Genomic DNA, 19,647 nt, shown 5'->3' with positions numbered 1-19,647 from the left:
TTATATAGATAGATAGACTAATAGATTAAACAAAAATATATACGTATACATAAATATATATGGAAACAATTTTTTGTTTACTGTAATGATTTTACGCAAATATTATGCAAGTATAAATCATGTAGAATATCGGCATGAATATAATTACACGTAATAGTTAACTCTAGATGATCATCCTATAAGAAAACCGAAAAACCTAATAGGGAATTAATTAAAGTGAACGTTTAAAAGAATATGCAAATTAGCAAGATCTTTTGCTAGTGAATGCATTTCTACAATTCATATATAAGATTTTCTTTTTAAATAAATAGAAAAGAGGGGTTTTAATATGAATATCAATACACACAAAAGAAAAAAGAATTTACAGGAGTGTGTATATATATATATATATATATATATATATATATATATATATACACACATAAACATATACACACATCTAATACAAAAATGTAGAGAAAAATAAAGTGCCCACGTTACTTATTGTGTTGCCTAGAATATATATTCTAAAATTCATAATGATCTGTTCATTAGTTTTATAGATTCTTGTTCTGATAGATTTAGAGTATAAGTTTGGCTGCTGTTTTCAACTGGTATATAGAAGCCTTAACTCTTCGGTAGCACTAAGAATAGTTGTTCTATGGACGGTTGTATAATATTGAGATTACTGTAATACCATGTCATGCATGAAAAGGGACTTTGCATTCCTCATAGATACCGATTTGTTTAACAATCCATTTGTGTGCAGTTTGATTCGTACATCCAAAAACAGTTACATCACCCAAACCACTTCCATCAAAACTAAAAACAAAAATGAAAACACTAAATAAAAACAACACCATCGAACTAGGCACTCCTCTAAAAATAACCAAATACCTTCTTCAGTGAGGCTCTCCTTCAAATATCCAGGAACTTAGAACTAAATTTGACGATGTTAAATCTCCAGACATCCTAGCACTATGTAAAACAAACCCAAACTCCTCAACACACTATTTTTAGATACCAAGATACCTCTAACACTGCTGTTAGAAAGACTGACCAACATGCGCATGGGCTTGGAGCCTACATCTGTATCATGTTTTAATTTTATAACGCAGTTAGTTAACAATATTTCCTCAACCCAGCACTGTACCCTAACTGATTACATCTTTGATAGTATTGACACAGCACTTTCCCCAGGTCTGAATATCTAAATCTATGTATTTGGGAATTTTAATATCCACCACTGTGATTGAATTGTTTTCTTGACCTCCACAAACTTAGCAGACAACATGCACAGCTTCTTTACTGCCCATTCACTAGCACAAACAGTCACCTTCCTAAAACATCTTCCAAACTGTGAGGACCAACAAGCCTCACTTTTAAACCTATTTCTGATAACACTGCTCAAGCCTGCTCAGGAATACTGATCACTGAAACAATGATATCACCACAATTTTCCAACAACAAACAGAAGCAACATTACTAAAAAAATAAAATAAAAATAAAATATTACTGTGCTGATTAGGAATCCCTAAGAGATCTCATCAGAGATGCACTTTGGAGTAAATCTTTTCTCCCTTTGTTAAACAGTGTGCTGAGGAAGTGCTGGTTCATAATACTTGAACCTGAAGTTTGAGTTGTTTGACCATTGGTATAGCTATCTAATCCATGCTGATGAGTGCAAAGAACCCAAAACATATCTACGTCTACAGATATTAATAAATAACCCGATACTATGACCACAAAAGTACATTCAACAATAAAAAACACTGTATAAAAACAACACTAGCGAATAAATACTGGGAACTCAAAGAAAGCGGACATTCGCAGGTAGTCGAATGGAAAATAATAAGATGAGTTACCACGTGTAGGCATCTAGACGACCCATATAGATTATGCCTTCATGAAAAATTTGCTATCCTGTACTTTAAAGAACCCCAACAACTATTAAACTGTAGAAGAGAAATAGCAAATAACTGTGTTCACAAAATAAAATTTACTCTAGGATAGCGATACAAAATAGTTTTAAAACTAACAAAAACAATAGAAAATAAACAAATAAATAAATTAAATAAACATGAATATACATAAACGATCACACATATATGTATGTATATATATATGTATATATATGTGCATATATGTATGTACACATATATATATTTATATATAAACTAACAAAAAAAAAAAAAACACTAACCTAGTTTTAAAACAGATCCTTTGTTCGATAAAATGCATGCCCATTGGCTGATAGGAAGGGTCGCGGTTGATACTAGAAAGCTGATTGGCTAACTAAATCCTCAATAGAACAGAACCATATAAAAACGATAAACAACCACAGAATTTGCGCATAAGCCTGAGGAATCCTAGAGTGGATGAAATGCCGAATATTCAGTGTAGCTTAATCGCCATATATATTTTATAAATTACTATATGTATATATATATATATATATATATATATATATATATATATATATATATATATATATATATATATACCAGATTAGAGGTATTCAAGACTGGTAACTAATGAATATAATGAAGTTATTAAGAGTGCTCAATAAAAGAAGAGCAAGATATATTTTTATTAATATAAACAAATTTACATGGTCAAGATACTGGACATGCTAATGTTTTGGTCAAATGATCGGTTAAAACCAGAACTGACTTAATAAATGGTTGCTTTCCACAGAGGAAACCAGTCTCCCAAAAAATAAGCAACATGCAAACCACAACTAAGTCAATTTTAAAATGTATAAAATTACTTTTTGTTTATATATATATATATATATATATATATATATATATATATATATATATATATATATATATATATAAGCTTAGACTATTGTCATCTAAAAATGTTTTCTCCAGAGCAAAACTTTGTTTTTTCATTTTCTCCTTTTCCTCATTTTTTTGGTATTAATTCCAAGAGAGAATGGTAGAAAAACTTCAGTTGGGATAGAAAATGTCCGGCAAGGTATCAATCAATGTATTGTGCTTGGTGGCACATGTTTCAATAAAGAAATGTTCACATCTTAGGAACTATTATATATGCATATAAATATTTACAAATAGAAATTGTAATCCAAAACTAATACAATTTTAAAATAAATGTAATCATTATTATCTTTGTTACGAGATGAGACTAATTTTAAAATTGCGTCACTTTTAGTTTTCAATTTCTATTTTAGATACTCATATAAATATATATATATATATATATATATATATATACATATACATATATATATATATATATACATATACATTCATATATATATACATATACATTCATATATATATACATATATTCATATATATATATATATATACATATATATTCATATATATACACATATACATATATATTCATATATATACACATATACATATATATTCATATATATACACATATACATATATATTCATATATATATATACATATACATATATATTCATATATATATACATATACATATATATTCATATATATATACATATACATATATATTCATATATATATACATATACATATATATTCATATATATATACATATATATTCATATATATATACATATATATTCATATATATACATATATATTCATATATATATACATATACATATATATTCATATATATATATACATATATATTCATATATATATACATATACATATATATTCATATATATATACATATACATATATATTCATATATATATACATATATATTCATATATATATACATATATATTCATATATATATACATATATATTCATATATATATACATATATATTCATATATATATACATATATATTCATATATATATACATATATATTTATATATATATACATATATATTCATATATATATACATATATATTTATATATATATACATATATATTTATATATATATACATATATATTTATATATATATACATATATATTTATATATATATACATATATATTATTATATATATACATATATATTAATATATATATACATATATATTCATATATATATACATATATATTCATATATATATACATATATATTCATATATATATATACATATATATTCATATATATATATACATATATATTCATATATATATATACATATATATTCATATATATATATACATATATATTCATATATATATATACATATATATTCATATATATATACATATATATTCATATATATATACATATATATTCATATATATATACATATATATTCATATATATATACATATATATTCATATATATATACATATATATTCATATATATATACATATATATTCATATATATATACATATATATTCATATATATATACATATATATTCATATATATATACATATATATTCATATATATATACATATATATTCATATATATATACATATATATTCATATATATATACATATATATTCATATATATATACATATATATTCATATATATATACATATATATTCATATATATATACATATATATTCATATATATATACATATATATTCATATATATATACATATATATTCATATATATATACATATATATTCATATATACATATATAGTCATATATACATATATAGTCATATATACATATATAGTCATATATACATATATATTCATATATATACATATATATTCATATATATACATATATATTCATATATATACATATATATTCATATATATACATATATATTCATATATATACATATATATTCATATATATACATATATATTCATATATATACATATATATTCATATATATACACATATATATTCATATATATATTCATATATATATATGCATATATATTCATATATATATATACATATATATACATACATATACATATATATTCATATATATACATACATATACATATATATTCATATATATACACATATATATTCATATATATATATGCATATATATTCATATATATATACATATATATACATACATATATATTCATATATATATACATATATATTCATATATATATACATATATATTCATATATATATATATATACATATATATTCATATATATATACATATATATTCATATATATATATACATATATATTCATATATATATACATATATATTCATATATATATACATATATTCATATATATATACATATATATTCATATATATATACATATATTCATATATATATACATATATTCATATATATATACATATATTCATATATATATACATATATATTCATATATATATATACATATATATTCATATATATATATACATATATATTCATATATATATACATATATATTCATATATATATACATATATATTCATATATATACATATATATTCATATATATTCATATATATACATATATATTCATATATATACATATATATTCATATATATACATATATATTCATATATATACATATATATTCATATATATATATATATATTCATATATATACATATATATTCATATATATATATATATATATATTCATATATATACATATATATTCATATATATACATATATATTCATATATATACATATATATTCATATATATACATATATATTCATATATATACATATATATTCATATATATACATATATATTCATATATATACATATATATTCATATATATACATATATATTCATATATATACATATATATTCATATATATATATATATATATATATATATATATTCATATATATATATATATATATATATATATATATACATATATATATATGAGCAAACAGTTAATAAAATATGTTAAAAAACACTTTAAAATGAGTTAAAAACATATTTAATCTGAAAAGGAATCACTAGATAAATGGATAGTCCTTAATCCGCGGGGTTTCGAAGAAATTCTCTCCTTCTCATCAGAGGGTAGGAATTAGCAAAATGCGGGATCGGATTTTGCATGCAGAAGTATTTGATGAAACAACAAGTAAGTCAAAGATCTTACTTGAAAACAAAATAAGTTAAGCAGAGGGAATATGGCAAAGAAAAAGGTGATTACACATGAATGGATAGTCTGGTGGAAGATAAAAATCCAGTGACGGTATATATACATATATATATATATATATATATATATATATATATATATATATGATGCTTCTCATTTTTAGTATATTTATAAAACTGTAGATCTTTCTTCTCACCATACTTATTTAAGCACTTGGCACTACTTGTGTTTTAAACTTAATGAACACTTTAAAATAAGTTCAAACACTAAAAACTTAGCCAGGTAGGTAGAAGAGTAACTGATCTTGCCTTTGGTAACATTTATTTGTTATACATTTCTTTCAAACACTTTTTAGTTTGTTGTGTATAGTAAAACATGCTTGTAAAATATATACAGAATTACTTAAAACTTATGAAGTCAAAAGATGAATGGTCATTTTTTTTTGGCAACTTTATAGTTTATAGATATAATAAATATTGAACTATGTCACAGGTCGTATGGTATATATATATATATATATATATATATATATATATATATAGAGAGAGAGAGAGAGAGAGAGAGATTAGTGAGAGAGAAAGAGATCAAGAGAGATGCACAAATGTGTACACATAGATTCAACTATAATTGACATACAGACTTTTTTTCCTCGTTTTTAACTACACTTAACCTCGCCAAAGAAAAGCATGTCCGGCCTGAAAGGTCAAGTGTCTTAGCTGACCATTCAATGGCCTCGACCTTTAAAAGATGAACTTTCCGGCCTTTTTGACCAAAGGGACTTCCGACATGGCGCACCCAGATCTCCGATTTTTAAGCATGTGAGGAAAGGAATTTTCATTCTATACCACTTTAAACAAAAAACAGAGATAAACAAGTTGGAATCGCTGTCAAAAATACGAATGTGGTCAGGTTTCAATCTCAGCTGGAACGATTTCCCTGTCTAGCTACACTGGAGAGCATTGACACTGTGAAATAGTGGCTGTAGATAACTGCCATGTGCACCCCCCCTGGTTAAGTAATGTAATAAGTGCAATCGCCAGACACCATTCGCAATAATGCAAAGACTAATAAGTAATCAAATGCATTTCATACTTTAATATTCCTACATTGTTCGTTATATTTCAGCTCGCATTTCCATCTCATTAATCTTAACTTTGAGATAACCTTTCCTTTGATAGGTGGTGACCCCCTGCCCCCAATAATAATAAAATAAAATAGAGTTGATATTGTCTATATAAAAATGGTAAATAATTTTTTGGAATAGTGCATATGTCGAAAAATGGTCAGATTTTAGTCTCAGCTTAAAGCATGTGTTCATTTAGTTACACTGAAGTCTGCTTATGGATGAACATATATATATATATATATATATATATATATATATATATAAAACAATCATAAATAATTAAGAAGATCCGATTTAGATTAAAGGTGTTAATCTTAACCCATTTTTATAGTTACAAAGCCTATTAAAATAGATACTAAATATTTACAAATGCAAGATCTGCTGTCTTGATTTTGATCTCTTCTGATTTTATAAAATATACTTTCCATGTTGTTACTGTATATGCAGGTCAGAACAATATTGGTACCCTCGGTTTCAAATCGAATGAAGAGGACCTGTGTCGAACTTTCTTTAGACTCTGTTTATATCCATGTCCCCATAAAAATGTTTCTTTAAATTTGAAACTGAGGGTATCAATGTTGTTCTCTCCCACTAACCTTACATGTATGTATCCTTCTTCCCACCCATGTTAGACAACTTAAGAAAATTAGTACAAGATTTTGTTAAAATTCAAAGACTTACATCTTTTTTCTCTAATATAATCCTTGTTTATTTCACCTTGGATCTCTTCAATACAGCCGTTTTGTTAATGGGATGACAATTCTATGATTTTATGTTTTCATAGAAATTTTCCTCCCATCAACTCGTCAGATGCAATTTCCATATATATATATATATATATATATATATATATATATATATATATATATATATATGAATAAACAACTGAACAAACCTCTTCAACAACAACAAAAAAAAATACTACATCTAATGATCATGCAATTGAAAGCGTTTGAAAAAGAAATGTCCGACACAAGATCACTTTGTTCCATAATACATAATTTACTAGCAGGTACTGAAAGAATTGCTTGTCAAATTGAGAAAATTGCCAGAAAGTTAAGAAAAACAAAAACTCTCATATGTAAACAGATAATGATTTGCTGTCTAAATATATATATTAGTGATAGAATGCGATTCTGATTTTACTAAATTACTGATTCCGATTCTTTATAAAATTGTTATTTTTCCTGGTTACCATAAAAACACATGTTAAATGTGCAAATATTGTCTCAAATATAAAAACATACTTGTGAGGGTGGGGGTAATTTATAGCTTTTAGTTTTACTAGTAGTTTAAAATCAATAACTAATTATTATTATTACCAGCAGTGGAAGATTTTGTTCAAATAAATAAAGACAATTAAAAGAATCGTTTTTGGCATCGGAAAATAGACACACATTTTTCTGCTTTCAATATTCCAAAATGTTCTGACTTTTCCAATCCTGATTAATCGTCCCAATATATTACATGAGTAAATCTCTCTAAATATTTTTCTCAAATGTTTTCCTTGTAATTGATTGAAAGTAATAAGACACAAAGATTTATATTTCTTTTAAAACAAAGTTTGTTTGCAAGGTTCGTTCTTAATGTTATTTGAATTTTTCATAATAGAAAATAGTCAACAATTTTGAATGCACAATTAGAGGATGGTGTAAAAAGAGAATAGTTTACAAAATCCTTCTTTCCCTGTTAAAATAATTTCATAGAAAATCATTTTTAACATGGGAATTTCGAGGAAGGGTGAATTAATTCTATGACTTCTCTGTCAAAAAAATGCTCAAATTCCTTATCCTAATTATTAAATTTGATCAGTTATTATTCCTTTGTTTTACTGTGAAAAGAAAAAACATAATGCAGAAATACTACTACTACTACTTTTAATATTATTATTATTAGTAGTATTAGTAGTAGTAGCAAATGTGTAGATTAAGATCTTTAGTTACCATTAGCCCACCCCAAAAAATAAGATTCTACTTTTTTTAGGCGATTATGGTGAAATTTTTTTAGGTGATTACTTTGAAAACTTTGAACAAATTATTGTGACTTTTTCTTTTTTCACCAATTTGCATTTTGTTGTGAAAAAAAAATAAAGTTCTCATTAAAATTCGACAACTTATGCTAATCCACTAGAAAATAAAAATGTGATTCTTCATTTTTCAGGCGATTACATGTAAACAGTCTGAAAAAAAAAAAAAAGACAGAAAACAACAAAAGTTGGTTTTGCATATAAACTTAACAGAAAATGATCGCTTTTCAGACCAGACAGCGTTATAAGGATGTAGTCAATTTTTGTGTTTTAAAACCTTGGCCAAATCAATTTTAGTACATGTTGATCAAAATTTAGTACATGTTGGGAATAGTCATACAAAACACACTTATTTTCGTAGTACTAACCCTAAGTCTGGCTGGTAATGTGAAAAATAATGTGATTACGAGTGGTTTTATGACATAGTCAGTCAGACGTAAGATTAGTGGCAAAAAATTACTCTAAAAGTTAGTATGGCCTGGAAAAAAGGGGTTTATTTTATGCTAAATTTATATGTGCAACTCAACCCACTCTAAATTCTACAATGATTATTTGTTTTCTTTTTGCGTGTGTTCACACATAATCGCCTAAAAAAGTAGAATCTCATTGAGGGAGTGATTTTAAATGTACATATAATTTCTTTTTTATAATTTGATGAATTTCTAAATGTTCATAATTTTATGTTTAAAAAGAACATGCCCTCCATAGTATCAGACCTTATGGAATGGTTAATTGTAGGTATAAACCACTTCATACCCTCCAAAAAATTCCAGCAAAAACCTAACAGCCAGTTATGGTTCTCTCCAGAATATGCTGCTAACATTGTATACAGAAATCACTATTTCCAACATAATAGATGTACTGAGACTAAAACCGCCTTCAGGATTGCCAGCAACCACTGTAAAAGAGTAATAATTTGTATCTAAAAATTCGGCCTCGGCAGAAGCGTCTTGAAATCTCTCCATTTCTTCATTCTATGCACAATTTATCTTTCTTTTTATAATAATATTTTGAACTCTTTTTTCCTTGTACCCATTTGTGAATCATTTCAAGGAATTCTGCCTTTTGGATGACATCGAAATATCTTCCAATAACGCGATTCCTTTGGATTTTTACTTCTGGATACAGAATTTTAACAAAATTTTCTTGGATTTTACTGTTACTGGATATTCTACTCTTCACCCGACCATCCATTCACGTGAGTGCTTCAATATTTTTTACCTATGACTCACTTGTAGTTTCATTAAATACTTTGCAAGCAAAATCCGATTCTGCATTTCACTAATTCCTACCCTCTGATGAGAACGAAAGTATTTCTTTTGAAACTCTGCGGATAAGGACAATCCACTTAATTTGTGCTTCCTTGTTTTATTAATTATTTGTTCTTATATATATATATATATATATATATATATAGTGGTGGGACGATTAATTGGAATTGGAAATCGGAAAAATCAGAACTTTTTGGTGTATCGGAATTGGTATCAGAAAAATTAGAACCTAATTTTTGATTCCAAACTAATTCTTTTAATTTTTTTAACAATAAAAAATAAAACAAGCAAAATTGTTTTTTTTTATTAGAAGTTGTTCATTTACAACATAAGATTGAGAAGGGCCACATGATGTGTTATAGATCACATTTACAGATTTAACATTGATTCGCAGAGTTTAATTTATTTTATTTATTGGTCATTTATTTAGAGATAACTTACTAATTCTCTTTGTAAACCTTTCGCATCTACTTTCTAAATGTCTATATGCCCCCATCCGAGAGAGTTCCCTTGATTATAAAAAGGTTTTAAATGCTCTAGACAGGGTTTTAAAATTTCGTTAACACCAGCTGTACATTAGCAATGTGTGTCATCGGCTTCTTTTGATATAATTAAAGTTTTATGGACACAAGTGAAAAATATAGATGAAAATTTCTGGTTGGATAAAATGCATAAAGAGAAAACATTCTGAAGATTTTCTTAATTAAAAAAGGAAATTACATCTACATTTAAACTTCCCCAAAAAGAAGATAGGGATTGGGAGATTTAATAATTTGTAATTGACAAGACTCTTCTACATATCTGAATAAATTTATTTGTGTTTAAACTTCTTTTAAAGTGTGTTTTAGGTTTAAAACAAACTTACTGTCCTCCCTTTCAGTTAGAATTTTTAAAATGCTACCCATTGGGTAGCCATTTTAAAAATCCGGCAAAAGGACCATTGAAAACTGCTCAAAATTGAAACATATAAATAAATGTTAACAATCAATCGAAAATGTTATGTTGTATGAGTATTTTGTTTAATGTTCGATTTTTGAGCGATTAAGCCAGAATGTTTCAGAAATGAGTATCATTTTGCATTAATTTTATGTGTGAAACAGTTTTATTGAACAACGCCCAAGCCCTCTTTATGTTAAAAATGATTTTCTAAAAAGTAACATTGAGAAATTTGTTTGTAACAATGGTTGGGGCGTTGTTAAATAAAATAAATAATGGCAAGCAATCTACGAAAGATTAATGCAAGCAACAGTAAACGTAGTCACTAGTTTTGTCTTCTCTGCGCCAGCCTCTCGAACCAAAGGTTCTCAAGTCCTTTGCCACGCTTACTCAAGGCATGCCTCCATACTGGTCTATCTTCGGTTAGCTCCTCCCATACATTCACATCGATGCCAAGAGCGATCAGATCCCGTTTGGCCACATCTTTAAAGCGCAGCACCGGGCGACCGTGGCTTCTTGATCCATTTGCCAGTTCACTGTAGAGGATATCCTTAGGGAGACAGCCATCGGGCATTCTGCGCAGGTGTCCAAGCCAGCGCGAGCGTCGTATCTTGAGTGTCTAGAACAAGGAGCGGCTGCCGGCACATCTTAGCACCTCTTAGTTGGTGATTCTATCCCACCAATTGATGCCCATGATATGTCGCAAGCATCGGAGATGGTAGACGTTTAGTCTTTTCTCGTGACGAGCATACGTGGTCCAAGTCTCTGCTCCATACAGTAGGGTACTCAGAACACAGCATTCGTAGATGCGGCATTTTGTGCGAGAAGTGAGGTATTTATTGAACCATGCTCTTTCATGTAGTCGGTTAAAAGTAGACACTGCTCTACCTATGCGCGTTTGTAGCTCCTGTTCAATGGATACTCCCTTGTTGATGTTGGATCCAAGATACGCAAAGTTCTCGACAGTCTCTAGTTCATGGCCATTGATGGTGATTGGTGATGCGTCACCCTGGTGCATCACAACTGTCTTCTTCACACTGATTACCAGTGCAAACTCCGCACAAGCAGCGCTCAATTTGTCAAGCAGCCGCTGGAGTCCAATTGCGGAGTGCGAGACCAATGGAACATCGTCTGCAAACAGCAGCTCAAGTATTAGGACTTTTCGAATCTTGGTTTTGGTGCATAGGCAAGCCAAGTTAAAAAGTTATCCATCAGAGCGAATATGAAGGAACACACTGTCTTCGTCCTCGTGATTTCCAAAAGTGTGGTGCAGAAGAACTGAGAAGAAGATGCCAAACAGTGTGGGAGCGAACACACAACCTTGCTTGACTCCACTGCACACAGGGAAGTTATCAGACATGTCACCTTCGAAGAAGACTGCAGCTATCATGTTATCATGGAGCGATCATATCAAACTAAAAAGAGTTGGTGGACATCCCAACTTTTGTAGACCATCCCTACTGACCATGTCAAAAGCTTTTGTGAGGTCCACAAATGTGATATGGAGAGGTCTACGTTGTTCTCTGTATTTTTCCTGGATTTGATGCACTGAAAATATCATGTCCGTGGTTGAGCGCCTGCTGCAGAAGCCGCATTGCGAATCTGGATAAACGCGGTTTACAATCTGTTGGAGCCTTGGAAGGAATACTCTGGCAAAGACTTTGCCGGTGACACTGAGTAAAGATATACCACGGTAGTTATTGCAATCTCCGTTGTCTCCTTTCTTGAATAAAGTGACAATTTTAGCATCTTTCATAGCTGTTGGAAATTTTCCGTTGTGCCAACTGGTGCAGAGGAGGTCGTACAAGTGTGGGAGCAGGAATTTATTGCACTGGAGCAGGTTTGCTGGGATCTCGTGGGACCCTGGGGTCTTCCCTACATTCGTGTATTGGAGAGCTACTTCTAGTTCTGACACAGTTGGAATGTTGTCCAGTTCGACTAGGGTGTTGAAGTTCGGATTGGAATTTAAACCTGCGACTGTGATGTTGCGCGGTTCGCCATATAGTACAGAGTAGTGCTCCACCCAGCGTTCAAGCTGCTTCATAGGATCAGTGATGAGCTCTCCTGTAGTAGATTTTAAAGGGCAAACTTTCTTTGTGCTCAGTCCAGTTGCCTTGCTGAGTCAACAGTACATCACACGTAGTTTACCGCAGTCAGCAGCAGTCTGGATTTTGTTGCACAGGTTGTTCCAGTAGTTGTTTGCACAGTGCCGAGCAGCTTTCTGGAATTGACTGAGAGCCTCTTCCAGCTTGGACAGGGTGCTGCGTGTCGGCCTGCTCACATAGTTCTTGTGAACATCGTTTTTGGACAGTAGTAGAGGTTCTAGGATTTCTGCATTCTCAGCAATCCAGTCTTCGCAAGGGGTCCGCTTGATTGCAAAGGATGTGACTGCAGCATCATGCATCACAGTTTGCAGGATTTCCCAGAATTTATCCAGATTCACTGCTTCCGCTGGTATAGAATCTTTCAGCTTATTTTCAAGCGCAGTAAGCTGAGAGATTCTGCACAAGTAAGATTGAAAAATCCGTTTGTAACAATGGTAGGGGCGTTGTTATATATATGCATATATATATATGTACATATATATATGCATACATACATATAGATATACATATATATATGTATACATATATATACACATATATACATATGTATACATATATATACACATATATACATATATGTACATACACATATATATACATGTACATATATATACATATATATACATATATATACATGTACATATATATACATATATATACATATATATACATGTACATATATATATACATACATATACACATATATACATATACGCATATATACATATATGTACATATATACATATGTATATACATATATATACATATACATATATATACATATGTATACATATATATACATATGTATACATATACACATATATACAGATACACATATATACAGATACACATATACACATATATACAGATACACATATATACAGATACACATATACACATATATATACATATTTATATAAACATATATATATACATATACACATACCTATACATATTTATATAAATATATATATATACATATATATATATACACATATAATATTTATATAAATATATACATATACACATACATATATATACATATACACATACATACACATACATATATATACATGCATATATATATACATATACATGCATATATATACATACACATACATATATATACATATATACATACATATACATGCATATATATACATACACATACATATATATACATACACATACATATATATACATATATACCTTACATATATATAATATATATTTATACTTATACATATATATATATACATATATAATTATATATATATATATACATACATATATATATACATACATATTTATACTTATACACATATATACATATATAATCATATACATATACATATATATAAATACATAAATATATACATATATATAAATACATAAATATATACATGTATATACATATATATATATATATATACATATATATATAAATACAAATATATTGTAAAGCTATTGATTTTTTCATTTCTTTTTAAATTCGTTAATAGTATTCATTCAACCAGAAAAGGCGTTTTGTGTGCTTGAATTTGTAAGAACTTACTCATGGATACCTGCTCAACGTGCATTTCGCAAAAAAATTCGTACAACAGCCACCCGAAAGGAAGTCTATAGTGAGATGGCATGGTAAATTAATGGCGGATGGGTGTTTATCCTCAGCTAATAGACTGAGACAAATAAAAGATGTTGCAACCGTTCGGGACGCATTTAGCAAGAATTGGATTATCGGCTTGATGTGTGTCGTGTGACCAATTGAATATTCCATGAAAATTTGAGATTACAAACTTTCTGAACATGCCAGATGCATTTTTATATCATTAATAGTTCTTGAGATATTCAATGCCAAAATGTGCCCAAGACTTTTAGAACACTCTGTATACGACACGTTTTAAGTCTCCAAGCATAGTTTTGGGACAATTGAAGTAAAAAATCACTGATCAGTCACACAATGATCTACAAAGCTATTCTTGTGATATGTGAGGCAAAACTAAATTGTCTTTCAGAAAATCATAGGTTTATATGGTTAATATACCTGTTTTCAACTGGAAAAAAACGATATAACTGAAAAAAAGGCCTAAAATGGAGATATTTTAGTGACAATTTTTGTTACCTCACCACAAAGAAGAGCCAAAAATCACTTTTAGACATGAAACTAAGGGAAGTAAATAATCATTTTCGTTCAACAATAGTATAAAATTGCATTTGTGCAAAAAAAACGCTGCTCATAGAACTCTCTTCGAATTTTACCCATTCTCCTCAATTACAGGCTGTGACAATTTTTTCCCGATTTTGGTCAAAAAATGCGTCTTTTTGGCAAAGATCCTTCTAAAATGATGACAAACGAAGCAAACACTGTCCCTATGGTCATTTCTCAGTAACCTTGATCAGTTAGCTTTCATTTAAGCTTTAGAACAGCAGCAACCGGCTAGCGGTTCCCAAAATATTGCACGTTTTGTTTGACCGGGTGAAAAGTGAAGCCGAAAATAATTTTTTCTGTAAAAAAAAAAACCTGCCTTCAATTTTCGAAAAATCAAAAATCCCTTCTATACAACTTGTCACTAATATCAATCTGAACAACTTGTATATCAATCAGGAATTTTTGATTTTGGCCAAATTGAAGACGTACATTTTTTTTTACAGTAATATTTTTTTCTCCAAATTTGTCCCCCAGCAGTATTTTCACAGTTGTTACCAAATTATGTGCTAACAAAGTGGTCATATCATGGAAAGTTTTGTATGCTATTGCTGAAAACGACGAAAAATCATTGTATCAGCGCCAGATGAAGAACAATGCCATCAAAGCCACTCATTGGCCAGAACTGATAAGTAAATTTGTTCTCAATGAATGCAACAGTAGATCTGTTCCAGGCCAAGAGCAGGTGTCAGTGCGTTATGGGTTCAGACTACCGAAGTACATTTTGCTGCATTCCCGAAATGAAATTGCAGCTGCATTCAAACGAGAACACCCCAAGTGTCCATACGCCATATCCACCATCAAAAGAGACAATGACAGCGATGATGAAAACGATCGCATTCATGATGTCGACGACAATGGCCACACTGACGATGAATCAGAGTTTGAAAGCGAGGATGAGGAGGGACAGTGTGACAATGATCATGCTCCAGGGGAAATCGTTTGGGCGTTGTACGGTAACACTTGGTACCCCGCTAAAATTTGCAGTCTAGCAGAGGTACCGGAGGAAAATCGGTGTAAATTTTCAAAACTCGGAGAAAAACTAATTGTGAAATGGTTAGGGGAGGAAAAGTACAGCCCTGTGAGTGCGAAACATATTGATGAGCTGGGGGAAAATCTGTTGGATGCAAAACGAGCTGCTCGCTCCAAAAACATTATGGAACTGTACAACCGAGCACTTGGTCTTAAACTATCTTCCTTTTGATAACAGATTTTTGCATCAGTACTCTTGTTATGTTGTCTTCTGTTCATTTCAGACATTTCTAAACTTAAACTGGGAATCTTATGTATCCATTATTCTTCAATAAAAAGATGTCTTAATGAGAGGTTAAGAACCCTTTTCGTTATGTGTTGTTGAAAACTTCCAGTATCCCAAAATTCGGATGGGTTGTTACCATAACCTGACCAAAAAAGGCAATTTCTCATCAAGATCTGGTATTCTCTCCCTTATTTTTGGATTCCTCACAAAATTCTGGTTAAGAAAGATGGCCTAACACTTATGATTGATAGGTTTTGAGTAATTTTCTTAAATAGTTTCGCAATCTGCAGGATACGGTCCTTGGGACAAAAAAACGGGAAGTGCGATTCCGGCCGTCATGAAAGAATTGCTTGAAAACATGGTTTCCCATCAAAATTTTGTATTCGTTTTTGTTTTATTGGATTCCTCGTGAAAGTTTGGTTTAGAAAAATGGTATAACACTTATACATTATCTGTTTTGAAAATTGACCTAAAATGGTAATTGTGTCCAAAAACTATGCTTGGAGTCTTGAAACGTGTCATACACGTACATATATATAAATATATACATATATATATGTACATATATATACATATATATGAATATATACATATATATAAATATATACATATATATAAATATATACATATATATAAATATATACATATATATAAATACATATATATAAATACATATATATAAATACATACACATAAATATATACATATATATAAATATATACATATATATAAATACATATATATAAATACATACGTATATATAAATATATACATATATAAAAATATATACATATATATACATATATATATACATATATATACATACATATATATATACATATAAATACATACATATATATATACATATAAATACATACATATATATATACATATAAATACATATATATACATATAAATACATATATATATAAATATATATATATATACATATATGTACATATATATACATATATATAAATAGATATATATATACATACATATATATACACATATAAATACATATATATATACATATATATAAATACATATATATATACATATATATAAATACATATATACACATATATACAAATACATATATATACATATATACAAATACATATATATACATATATACAAATACATATATATACATATATACATACATATATATACATATATACAAATACATATATATACATATATACATACATATATACATATACACATATATATATATACATATATATACATATCCATATATATACACACACATATATATATATATATATATATATATATATATATATATATATATATAGATATATATACATACATATACATATACCCATATATATATATAGATACATACATATACATATACCCATATATATATATACATACATATACATATATATATATAGATATATATACATATACATATATATCTATACATATACATATATATTTATATATACATATACATATGTACGTATATATATATATACACATGTATATATGCACATATATATATTATATGGAAAAATGTGCGCATGAAAAGTAATATTCTTAAGATTTTAATAAACCTGGAAAAGTAAAGGACAAGAAATTCAACCTGGAAAAGTAAAGAACAAGATATTCTAGTAAAGTAAAAAATAAGAATTTTTTAGACTTAAAATATTGCAGCTAAAAATAAAATTTGAATATTGATAAATATTTTATTTATTATTTGCATATGTTGTTGTTTATTGTTGAGTTAGAAAGGGTGTCAGTCGCTGGATTGAACTTATTTCCCCCCTATTAATTGCATATATTTATGTAGTGAAAATTGTTTGAATAAAATTAATTCATTAGTTAGTTAGTTAGTAGATGGAATTAATAATTTTATAATTTACATAAAAATTAAAAATGTCATTATATCATAATTAGGATCATTTAATTCTTTCTAACTCAACAATAAACAACAACATATGCAAATAATAAATAAAATATTTATCAATATTCAAATTTTATTTTTAGCTGCAATATTTTAAGTCTAAAAAATTCTTATTTTTTACTTTACTAGAATATCTTGTTCTTTACTTTTCCAGGTTGAATTTCTTGTCCTTTACTTTTCCAGGTTTATTAAAATCTTAATATTACTTTTCATGCGCGCATTTTTCCATATAATCCATGATTTTTCCAGGCATTGCAATTGTATTAATATATAAATTTATTATATTTATTAATGATTGTCAAAAGAAATTAGCTCTCAAACACACATTTGTGCAATATTTATCATTCAATCACAGTAGTTCCGAGCAAGGGTCTCTACCGAGTGCGGTTTATGAATTCGTGATGTGTATAGAGCGTAAACTAACAAAAAAGAAGATGCCACTCGGTGTCTTTTTAGATATCGTTGAAGCTTTTGACAACATACCCTTCAGTAGTATGTTCAAGTCGCTACGAGAACTCAATGTGCCACCAGTACTCATCCGATGGATTGAGTATATGGTGAGGCACAGAACAGTTCAAGTAGAACTACTGAGGGCAACTGTTAAAAGGGAAGTAGTTAAATGAAACCCCCAAAGTGGGATTTTATCACCTTTACTATGGAATTGTATGCTGAATCCTCTTTTAAAGGAGTTTAAAAATAGGAATATTTATGCCCAGGCTGATGCTGATGATATCGCAGTGCTGGTCGCGGGTTAAAAAGCATCATTGGTCAGACGCA

The 19,647-nt window shown here is 28.2% G+C and overlaps 1 protein-coding gene across 1 annotated transcript in view; it reads right to left on the bottom strand.

The window, feature by feature from the left end:
* LOC145268221 (uncharacterized) overlaps positions 1-19,647 on the bottom strand; it is a 339,574-nt gene that overhangs the window by 261,499 nt on the left and 58,428 nt on the right. The window lies entirely within an intron of this gene.

The sequence above is a fragment of the Euprymna scolopes genome, chromosome 43 (assembly GCF_053919585.1).
Source record: "Euprymna scolopes isolate OS-2025 chromosome 43, ASM5391958v1, whole genome shotgun sequence".
Lineage (NCBI taxonomy): Eukaryota > Metazoa > Mollusca > Cephalopoda > Sepiida > Sepiolidae > Euprymna > Euprymna scolopes.
Note: the sequence above shows the minus strand (reverse complement) of the source record. Positions and strands in the feature narration are given on the sequence as shown.